The 11462-nt window shown below is 41.0% G+C and overlaps 1 pseudogene; it reads right to left on the bottom strand.

Annotated features, from left to right (window-relative positions):
- Positions 1-9649: 9649 nt before the first annotated feature.
- On the bottom strand, positions 9650-11202 carry LOC103301708 (pre-mRNA-splicing factor 38A-like; annotated as a pseudogene).
- Positions 11203-11462: the final 260 nt, after the last annotated feature.

Genomic DNA, 11462 nt, shown 5'->3' with positions numbered 1-11462 from the left:
AGCTTTTACAAATCAATAGAAACATCCCAGTGGGAATATTGGAAAAATACATGAACAAGCAACTCATCAAAAGACAAACAGGTGACAGAGAAACAGTAAGAAATGCCCAGCCCTAATAGTAATCATTAAAACGACATAGAGATTATATATTTTTTTCAACTACCAAAGGAACAAAATTTTCAGAGTGGAACTAACTCATGGAGGGGATAGATGATGTGAAGACCAGATTGGCCCACACACTGCTGAGGGAGGGAGCATTGGCAAGGCCTTTCCAGAAGGCAATTTGATGTCATAGATTAAAATCCTTAGCAAACATTGCACATCCCGGTATACAGAAGTTTCATTTTTAGTAATTTATCCTAAGGATATAATACTATAAGTGTGCAAAGATTTAACTGCCCAGGGATGTTGACAGTAGCTTTTTTTTTTTAAAGGGGGGGACATAAAAAGAAAACAACTAAATAGAAAACCATTTAAAATGATTTTCAAAAAATGTATTCTCATTGATTTGGAAAGATGTCCATGCTATATTATTAGGTGAGAAAAGCAGGTTAAATGAAAATAGCATGCATAAGTTAATCCCTTTATGTAAATAAAAGTAATATATGCATTACATGTTTACAAAATAGATTGGGCTATGCAACAAAATATTCACAGTGATTGCCTCAAGTCAGGGAAGGAGAAGTAAGGATTATACATGAGTTTTTTCTTTTGCCCAATTGATATTTCTTTTCATTTCAATGTAAAATATTCATACTAGTTCTTTTGCTGCATTTATTTTTTTACTTTCTTAGATTAAAAAAATGTTTTTATGTTTACTGTCCACATTTTACATAATTAGTAACTGTAAAAATTCAAACCAGACAGAAATATATAGACACTTTCCATATCACCACTCCATTCTCAAGAGAGGACTGTTGTGGACATATATTTTTCCAGACATTTGTACACACATATAAAGATATGTATGTATATTTTAATACAAATGGGATCACACTCTATACACTGTGCTGTAACTTGCTTTTTTTCACTAAACAATATGTCATGGGCATAGTTCTATGCCAATACATATAGATTTACCTAAGCTTAAAAAGTATGCATGCCCTTCAATAGCTGCATATTATTACCCCATACATATAAACTCAAATCTTTTTTTCTAATTGCTCTACAATGATAATGTATTGCTTGTATGATGGAAATGAAAGAAAATGTTTTCTTGAAAAAAAATAGGGGAAAAAAAGGAAAAGAAGAAAGGAAGGAAGGGAAGGTGAAAGGCAATTTTGTTTGTTAACTTTAACTTTCATGTGGATTTGGGGGTTCTTCTATTTGGGAGATATTTGTGATTCTAGAGAATTGTTGGGGTTGATGAGGTCCACAAGAAAGACCAACTTACTCCATCCTACCTAATAAAATGGTAATATGTAAATTACCATCACTCCGCTATGCCCACGATTGGGCCAACGGGAGGCACAGGGGGCGGGACTTGGGGTGGCCCGGGTAGCCGATTGGGCCAGCGGGACGCTGAGCTCGTGTTGCCAGTGGCGGTGCGAGCTCAGCGTCTGCGCCATGGCTGTGCTGTGGAACAGAAGGGCCTCTGGGGCAGCAAGCTCACGTCCCTCCGCGGACTATCAAAAGCGGGGGAGCACAGCTGCTAACTGCTAGTATGGGAAAGCCACATCAGCGTCTTCCGTCTCTGGACTGCTTCTCTTCTGTCTTCATGGCTGGAGTAGTCCTGTCGATTCCTCTCTTGCTGGAATCCACATGGTCTCGGAGTTGTTTTCTGAAAATATACAAACATATTCTCGACCAAAAGTTAATAAAGGAATATTTTCTATAAATTTGACTGGGGATCCTTTTTCAATTTTTGCCCAAATGATTTTCCTCTTGCTTGTTTTGTCACCTTGTGTGTTTTTCATGGGTGTCTTGCTTTTAGCCTTACAATTAATTTTCTAAAGTATTAATTTTCTAGATGTAATTTACTTACATGATATTCCTCTACTATACCCTCCTTTTTTGATTTAAATGTTAGGAGGCTTTTGAAATTTTATAATGTAGTCTTGATGGCTTTTAAATTTTAATTTTTTGCACTATAATATTACTGTTTTAGGTTCATTATATGGTGCACAATTTTATCATGAGATGAAGTACCAATAAAAATTTTAGTTGACACCTTTTTGTCCAGTACAATTAATTTTTCTAGAATATTCGCTTGTTTCAACTAGCCAATTTAAATTTGCCTGAAAACTTCACTACTATTTTACTGTCAAATTTATTACTCTAACAATAATCTTGTTTTACCCTGTAAATATTGGTGGAAGGGATTATTTGCCTTCTTGAGTAGGTCCTGAGCATTCCTGGTGGTAGGCTGGATTTAGATATCATAAACCCACTTCCCCACACCATGGGTACAAGACAACTCAAACAATTCTTGTTGGAGTGAGAGGGCAGCTGCTGTCAGCCAAGTCTCTGTCGGTCACCTGGGTCCTGATCTGAGCTGGGCATGGGAAGCATGAAGCAGCCATGGGGGCAGGAGACCTCCCTCAGAAGGGGCTAGGATTCAGGCCCCTGCGATGTTGGGGGGGGGTGAGGGTCTGTGCCCCACCTCTGTTGATCCCCAAATTCTCTCCTGATGGCCCCTCTGCAACTGTGCCTGTCTTAGGTTGTTCCTTCCTTGAGAAATCTTACCCGTCTCTGGCTAACCAGCCATCCTCCAGGGCCAAGCAGGGTGACGTGAGGTTCAGTTTTGTCTCCTTGGTAGCCTATGCCCCCATGGCCTCCATGCCCAGCACCTGCCTTGGGATCCCCTCGCCTGCTGGCGGGGCCCCAGCACTGATCACATATCTTTTGGAACCCGGGTTTCTTCTCCAGGGCGGGCTCAGTTCGCCCCACTGGGTGAGAGACAGATCCATGGCACCAGTCATCACGAGACTTCAACCTCGACATGAACAGAGAGCATCACTGCAGATTGCCCAGGACCAAACCAGACAGAGTCGGACCTGCATTACCACCATTTGTCCACCATCCAGAACTGAAATGTCAGTGCTGACATGTACACATAAGGAACTGTTGGACATTGAAATTGGGTCTCAAAAGAACTGTTGGCCCAGAAAGAAACTCACTGCACACTGATTCATTTGCCTGTCACCATAACCATTATTGCTTGTCTCATTTTCGGTTCTTATAAGTGTATTTCTAATAGCACATGATCTCACTCATCTAGGGGAAATAATGAACAACATAGACTGATGAACAAGAACAGACCCAGAAACAAGGAGGCATGGATCAGACTGTCGGGCCTCGGGGGGAGGGTAGAGAAGGGTGGGGGTAAAGGGGGAAATCAACCAAAGGACTTGTGTGCAGGCATATGAGCCTAACCGGCAGTTAAGGACAACAGGGGGGTGGGGGCATGTGTGGGGAGGGGTGTGGGATGGGAATGGGGGGACGAGGACAAATATGTGATACCTTAATCAATAAAGAAATTAAAAAAAAATACTCAGACATTCATAAAATCATTATAAAAATGAATAAAGCTCCTTCAGATAAAAAAAAAAAAAGCAGGGGAGCTGGGTGCCTGTCTGCTCCGGCACCAGGCCTTTTGGAAGCCTCCGCCGAGCTGGAGGCTTCCGAAAGGCCTGGTGCACCAGCGGACAGGCACCCAGCTCCCCCGCGATCGAAAGCGAAAGCGTGTAAAGGATCCTACACATGCATGATTCAATCATGCACTGGGCCTCTAGTGATTAAATAAAAGAATTCTAGAGGCTTTGGGATTTCTGGTGGCTTGTACAGTCCAAGGCTCCAGGCTTGGAGAGAAGGTCAGTATTAGAGCAGAAGTTCTAGCTGGACCTCCAGTGACATTGAGGGAAAACAACAATAAAACTAGTAACAAAATCAATCATTACAAAAATTATGGCAACAAAACAAATCACATTTGAATCTCCTGCCTAAAGGCAGGACAAACCCCCTTTAAAATGCTCCCTCACCCACACCCAAATGACCTGTCCTCAGGATATGACCACCAGAAGCTTGCTGTAAGATGGCCCAGTGTCCTTGCCTTCTATAAAGGAAGAAAAGGAGACCCAGAGAAGAGAAGGGCTAATGCCAAGGCCAGCAGGGAGTGGTAACAGAGATAAGTTTATGACCCAGTAAATCTGATCATGATTCTTTCCTTTTCTTCCTTTTTTTTTTCTTTCTTTTACTATTTACAAAGACTATTTTAAGGACAAAACTTACTTTTCCATCATAAATGTATACATGCTAATTATGTAAAATGTGGACAGTAAACATAAAAACAAAAGTAAGAAAAAGACATAATTCCACCACCTTTCTGTGGTAGAATGTTCCGTAGTCTCTCTGTAGCTCCTGCCTGTTATCTATATTCTGGTAATTTTTCAGTTTTGGGTGCACTTCTTATTTCCAAGCAAGCCTATGTATGGGTAAATGTATTTTTCTTTCTGTTCTTTCACATATGTGGATTCAGTACAAACAAGAGCACACTATAGTTTGTGCACTTTACCATCTTTTTAAACTTTTTATTGATTTCAGAAAGGAAGGGAGAGAGAGAGAATCATTAATGATGAGAGAGAATCATTGATCGGCTGCCTCCTGCATGCCCCACACTGGGGATTGAGCCTGCAACCCGGGCATGTGCCCTGACCAGGAACTGAACCATGACCTTCTGGTTCATAGATTAACACTGACCTTCTGGTTCATAGATTAACACTCAACCACTGAGCCATGCCAGCTGGGCTCACCATCTTAAATTTCTTTTTTTTAATTTTCTTTTTTTGACTCTTTTTAAATTTCATTTTTCTATCACAGTTTACTTTCAATGTTATTTTGTATTAATTTCAAGTGTATAACATAGTGTTTAGACAATCAATCATATACTTTACAAAGTTTTCCCCTGACACCATACACAGTTATTATAATATTAATGACTATATTTCTTATGCTGTACTTTACCTCCCCATGGCTATTTTGTAACTACCAATCTGTATTTCTCAATCCCTTCACCTTTTCACCCTAACACCAACCACCCTTTCCTTTAGCAACCATCAGTCTGTTCTCTGTATCTATGAGTCAATTTCTGTTTTGTTTTTTCATTTATTTTGTTCTTTAGAATTCACATAAAAGTGAAATCACACAGTATTTGTCTTTCTCTGATTGACTTATTTCACTTAACGTAATAACCTCTTGATCCATCCATGCTATCACAAATGATGAGATGTTACTCCTTTTTATGGCCGAGTAAATATTCCATTGTATATATATGCCACAAGCTTCTTTTATCCATTTGTCTATTGATGGGCAAGTGGGTTGCTTCCATGCTTTGGCTATTGTGAATAACACTGCAATGAATATAAGGGTACATATATTCTTTGATTTAATGTTTTGGGTTTCTTCGGAGCTCTAGCTAGTTCCAGAAGTCGAATTGTTGGGTCATAAGGCAGTTCCATTTTTTTTTTTTTTTAGGAACTTCCATAATGTTTTCCATAGTGGCTGCACCGATCTGAATTCCCACCAACATGCACTTCACCATCTTTAAATCAGTGTTTGCTTTGTGTTCTATCCACTGCAGCCCCAGGGGCCAGATTTCGTCTTGGGGATGATACACTTTATTATCTAGAGGTTTATCTTTCAACTTTGTCTGCAAGTGTAACATTTAATCATTGAGCATTATAGCTTTATCATTTAAGTCCTGCTTAGTGTTTGTCCTTGGTTCTATGACTATGAGCTCTGGAAGAGTAAGTCCCTTGCACATAATAAGTGTCTTGCACATAATAAATGTCTATGGGCAAGTCCCTTCCTGTGTCAGGCCTCCATCTTTCCATCTATAATTGGCAGAAATGAATTAGATGATATCTAAAGGTCCTTTTAGCTTGGACCTTCTATACTTCAACATTCCTCCATGCCTAGGATAATGGCAGATGTCCTAGTGCATTCCACAAGCATTTACTGGGTGCCTTTCATAGGCAGACTTTGTCCACATCTGCAGGTCTTGGTAGATGCCAAGATGAGGCTTCCCTGTGGTAGCTCTTGGGGTCTGATCTCTAGGTGCCTCCCAGGTGCCCTTTGACAATGGCTAAGAGCATGGAATCTGGAGTCAGATGTGCCACCACTGATGACTTCTCTACTCTGAGCCTCGGGGCTTCCTCATAAAGTTGTCATTATTTTCCAATCAAGTATCACTGGGCTCCCCTCTCCAGGATTAGGGTAACTCAGATTCAGTGGATGACTCATGACTGGAAAGCATCCAGAACAGTTCCTGCTCAGAGTAAGTGCTCTAAGTGTTTGTTAAATAAAATATCTAAGTGTCTATATCAAACAAGTGCCATCACTTAATGTGCCGGAGGTTTGAGACACCAAGTTCCATAAAAAAAACGAGCAGTATTCTATTTGTTTGCTTTCTGCCAAGTCAGAATTCCACACAGACATTTAATTTAAAACACTAGAAAACTTGTTGAGACAGTTGCAGATGACCTGTAGCAGCTGAAAGTGGTGGTTTGAGGACAGGCTCTGTGCCCATGATGGCCCCACCCAGGAAATGAATATCTGGAAAGCAGTTCATGTTTCTCCATGTACCGTTGCCTGTGTTGTGGAGAGGTACTAGGGGCTGTGCATCTGCATCTAGAAACACAGATTGTTGGAAAAGTACCACCCAAGGAATCTGTACCATGTTATACGTCACTCAGGTGGTCCCTGGAGTGAGATGCCTTCCTGTTTTATAATAGCAAAGGCCCTTTACTTACATGGGAAAGACACCAGACATAAACCACAGTTAAAGAGCCACTGGGAAAAGGAGGCCCAGAAAGAAAGCTTACATTGTTGGCCCCAGGATTTCACTGAAGAAAAATGTCTTCAAAGGAAGCTGTCCATAGTAATTATTTTAGAAGATGTCAATGAAATTGTAGAACATAAAGGGAAAAACAGAAATACTGGTCCCAAAACAATTTTGATCAAATGAGAGGAAGAGAACAGAGCGCCATACTCTGGTTGAATAGCTGCATTGCCTACTTCTGTCACATTTTGTCCTTACTGACTTTGCACTCAGTGCCCCACACTACCATATCTTAGTTTATCCTTCTGGCAGCCTAGGGAGAGGTCAGTGCAGTCCTGTGGGGCCTCTGGGGAGGGATTAGTATCCCCATTGCAGATGTGGATTAGACTTTCCATCTGTTTGACTATATGGGTTCCTGGTGGAACAGAAGGTAGGGCAAGAAAGGAAGGCCCCTCACCCAGATAATTTCGTGGACAGAAAGATTTAGGGTACAAATAAAGGTGGAATGCAACAAACTTTTGGTTCTGAAAAAGAAAAAACCCTTTTTCTTTTCTTTTTAAAAAAAATTCTTTATTGACATATGTCTCCTTTCCCGCCCCCGCCCCATTGACCTCTCCCTGGCCACCCCCACCCCCCAGCACATGCTCTCAACCCCCTGGTATCTGTGTCCATTGGTTATGTTTATATGCATGCATACCAGTCCTTTGGTTGATCTCTTACCCGCCCCTTCCACTGCTTTCCCTCTGACGTTTGACAGGCTGTTCGATGCTCCTCTGTCTCTGGCTCTATTTTTGTTCACCAGTTTATGTTGTTCATTATATTCCACATATGAGTGAGATCATGTGATATTTATCTTTCTCTGACTGGCTTATTTCACTTAGCATAATGCTATCTAGGTCTCTCCATGATGTTGCAAAGGGTAAGCATTCTTGCTTTTTTACTGCAGCGTAGTATTCCATTGTGTAGATGTACCACCGTTTTTTAATCCACTCATCTGCTGATGGGCACTTAGGCTATTTCCAAATCTTAGCTATTGTAAATTGTGCTGCTATGAACATAGGTGTGTATATGTCCTTTCTGATTGGTGTTTCTGATTTCTGGGGATATAGTCCTAGAAGTGGGATTTCTGGGTCAAATGGGAGTTCCATTTTTAACTTTTTGAGGAAACTTCATACTGTTCTCCACAGTGGCTGCACCAGTCTGCATTCCCACCAGCAGTGCACGAGGGTTCCTTTTTCTCCACATCCTTGCAAGCACTTGTCTTTTGTTGTTTTATTGATGATAGCCATTCTGACAGGTGTGAGATGGTATCTCATTGTCGTTTTGATTTGCATCTCTCACATGATTATTGACTTTGGTCCTTTGCCTGTTTTTTGATTGGATCATTTATCTTTCTTTTGTTAAGATGTATGGGTTCCCTATAAATTTTAGAGATTAGGCCCTTGTTGGATATAACATTGGCAAATATGTTCTCCCATGCAGTGGGCTTTCTTGTTGTTTTGTTGATGGTTTCTTTTGCTGAGCAAAAGCTTTTTATTTTGATGTAGTCCCATTTGTTTATTTTCTTTTTAGTTTCCATTGCCCTGGAAGCTGTGTCGGTAAAGATATTGCTACAACATATGTCTGATATTTTGCTGCTTATGGATTCTTCTAAGATCTTTATGGTTTTCCATCTTACGTTTCAGTCTTTTATCCACTTTGAGTTTATTTTTGTGTATGGTGTAAGTTGGTGGTCTAGTTTCATTTTTTTGCATGTGTCTGTCCAATTTTCCCAACACCATTTATTGAAGAGACTATCCTGACTCCATTGTATACTATTGCCTTCTTTGTCAAATATTAATTGAGCATAATGGCTTTGGTTGATTTCTGGGTTCTCTGTTCTGTTCCATTGGTCTATATGTCTGTTCTTGTGCCAGGACCAGGCAGTTTTGAGAACAGTGGCTTTGTAATATAGCTTGATATCTGGTATTGTAATCCCTCCAACTTTATTCTTCTTTCTCAGGATTGCTGTGGCTATTTGGGGTCTTTTTTTATTCCAGATGAATTTTTGGAAAGTTCGTTCTAGGTCTGTGAAATATGCCGTTGGTATTTTAATGGGGAGTGCATTGAATCTATACATTGCTTTGGGTAGTATGGACATTTTAATGATGTTGATTCTACCAATCCATGAACATGCTATGTTCTTCCAACTGTTTATGTCTTCCTCTATCTCTTTTTTCAGTGTCCTGTAATTTTCCTTGTATAGGTCTTTTACCTCCTTAGTTAAGTTTACTCCCAGGTATCTTAATTATTTTGGTGCGATGGTGAATGGGATTGCTTTTTCAGTCTCTCTTTCTGTAAGTTCACTATTGGTGTATAGAAATGCCATAGATTTCTTGGCATTAATTTTGTATCCTGCTACATTGTCGAATTAATTTATTAAGTCTAATAATTTTTTGATGGAGTCTTTAGTGTTTTCTTTGTACAGTATCATGTCTTCTGCAAATAAGGATAGTTTTACTTCTTCTTTTCCAATTTGGATGCCTTTTATTTCTTCTTCTTGTCTGATCACAATGGCTAGTACTTCCAGTACTATGTCGAACAGGAGTGGTGAGAGTGGGCATCCCTGTCTTTTTCCTGTTCTTAAGGGAAATGGTTTTAGTTTTTGCCCATTGAGTATGATGTTGGCTGTAGTTTTGTCATATATGGCTTTTATTATGTTGAGAACCGGAAAACACCCTTTTTCAATTAAGAAAGAGAAAATCAAGGAAGTGGAAGAAAGTAAAGAGAAACAGCAATGGACATTTTTTTCCAGTACCTCTTTCGTTTAATAAGAAAAAAATGTGGATTCTTTTAGGGAAAAAAAAACCCTAAAGTATTCTCATAGCTGCCTCAGGAGTAGATCTTAATCCTTCCACACAGAGAGATGACTTCATATCTGCAGGCCATTTGGACTAACCCCAATCTGATTCCATTACTCCTTTTCTCTCCAGTTCTTCTTGTGGCTTTTTGTAGATTTTCTGGAAATTTTGAGTGGCCCCTGTGTCTGTGACTAAGGGGATCTGTGAGGTCTTGGACTCTTGCTCTGATGCCTCTCTAGGCAGTGAAGGGAGGGGCTCCTCCTCTTGGGAAACCTACTCAGCCTTCCAGGAGACCAGCTCTTACTTCTCCTGTAGCACAGTGTGGGAGAATGACGGGGCTTGTCCAAGTCTCGGTAGCTTCTCCAGTGGTGATCAGGTGATGGTAGCCTCCATAACCAACAACCAAGGGGTCCTGGCTGCTTATCACTAATTCATCCAATTAAGCAGAGACAGGGTTGAATCATACATGAGTGTTCATTCCAATAATGCTGGCAGTATGGGAGAGCAGTAGGTCATCCACAAAAATTTGCTTCACCTCTCCCCATAAGCTAGCTGCTTATATTGGGTAGAAGGGCAAAGGTTACCTGGGAAAGTAGGAATTACAGGCATGGGGAAGTAGGCACAATATAATCATTACAGGTTACAAGTCATGCGGGCTGGGGTGGGTGTCACAGAGGGCGGGTGCCTCTGGGTGCCTCCTTGCGCTCCGGGACCAGATAATAGGCAATAGGGGCTGAGGGTGATAAAGAGCTGGTGCCTCCAGGACTAGACTGTTTCCGCTATGAGGTTGTAAATCTTTCCATAGTGATAGGCAGTTCTCAGGAAAGGAGGATAGACTGCATTCCAATGTTAGCTCCTATGTCCTAGGGTGTACAACTCTCAGCCAGGTTAGAATGTGCTTTCTCTAATCAGAACAGCACCATCATGGTTAACAGAGCATGATTAATATTTCTTATAATTGTAGCTTGTCCCCAATATTCTATTTCTGCCCCTGACACCTCTGCAACTTCTCATCCTCTTCACTCATGTCTCATCCATGTCCTGTTCTAGAGCACTAACCCGAGGTGCCAATTGGTCAATTTTCTCTAGCACATAGCGTTTCTGTAGCTGGGGCAGAATAATATCGCAGACTTTCTCACTGTGCAGAAATTCATCAATGAATTAGTCTACCTGCATCAGTTCAAACTCCTCATTTCGGTTCTGGCTCTTAATTTTTCTATAGTCATTGTTCAGAGGCTCCAAGAATTTGTAGTAATCAATTGCAGTGCCTGTCAGTCTCATGTAAAATACTCCCAACATGCAAACGTATTTGAAGTCTTCATTTTTTATAAACTCAGCAATGCTATCCTCCAGTTGAATCTGCAGCAACTTCAAGGTCAAAAACAGAAAGGGAATTGGCCTTAGGTTGCCACCCACAAACCTTAACTCCATTGCTTTATCGACTACCAGTTCAGCCATCAGTCCAAAGCACTCCTCTTTCCAGTACTTGGACTCATAGATTCGAGTCCAAATGATCTTCTCCAACAGATATTGAGGGTTGGTGCCGTGGATGCTATCCGCATCCTTTACCATGCGGTTCGACATTTTTAGAACCTGGTTCCACATTAGGCATTCTTGGATGTGCCCTGACTGGGGATTGGACCACAACCTCTGCATATCTAAACGACTCTCCAGCCCACAGAGCTACCAAGCCAAGTCCAGATGGATTGATTTTGTAAATTTTCTGGTCCCCATTTATCTCATCTCAAAGGCACATACTCCGTCCCTCTCTCCATTCCCACCGAGACCCCACCCCCAAAGTGAGTTATGAGTTATGGTGAAATCCACTACCTACTGAGCTGCCA

This window comes from Eptesicus fuscus, chromosome 1, assembly GCF_027574615.1.
Source record: "Eptesicus fuscus isolate TK198812 chromosome 1, DD_ASM_mEF_20220401, whole genome shotgun sequence".
Lineage (NCBI taxonomy): Eukaryota > Metazoa > Chordata > Mammalia > Chiroptera > Vespertilionidae > Eptesicus > Eptesicus fuscus.
Note: the sequence above shows the minus strand (reverse complement) of the source record. Positions and strands in the feature narration are given on the sequence as shown.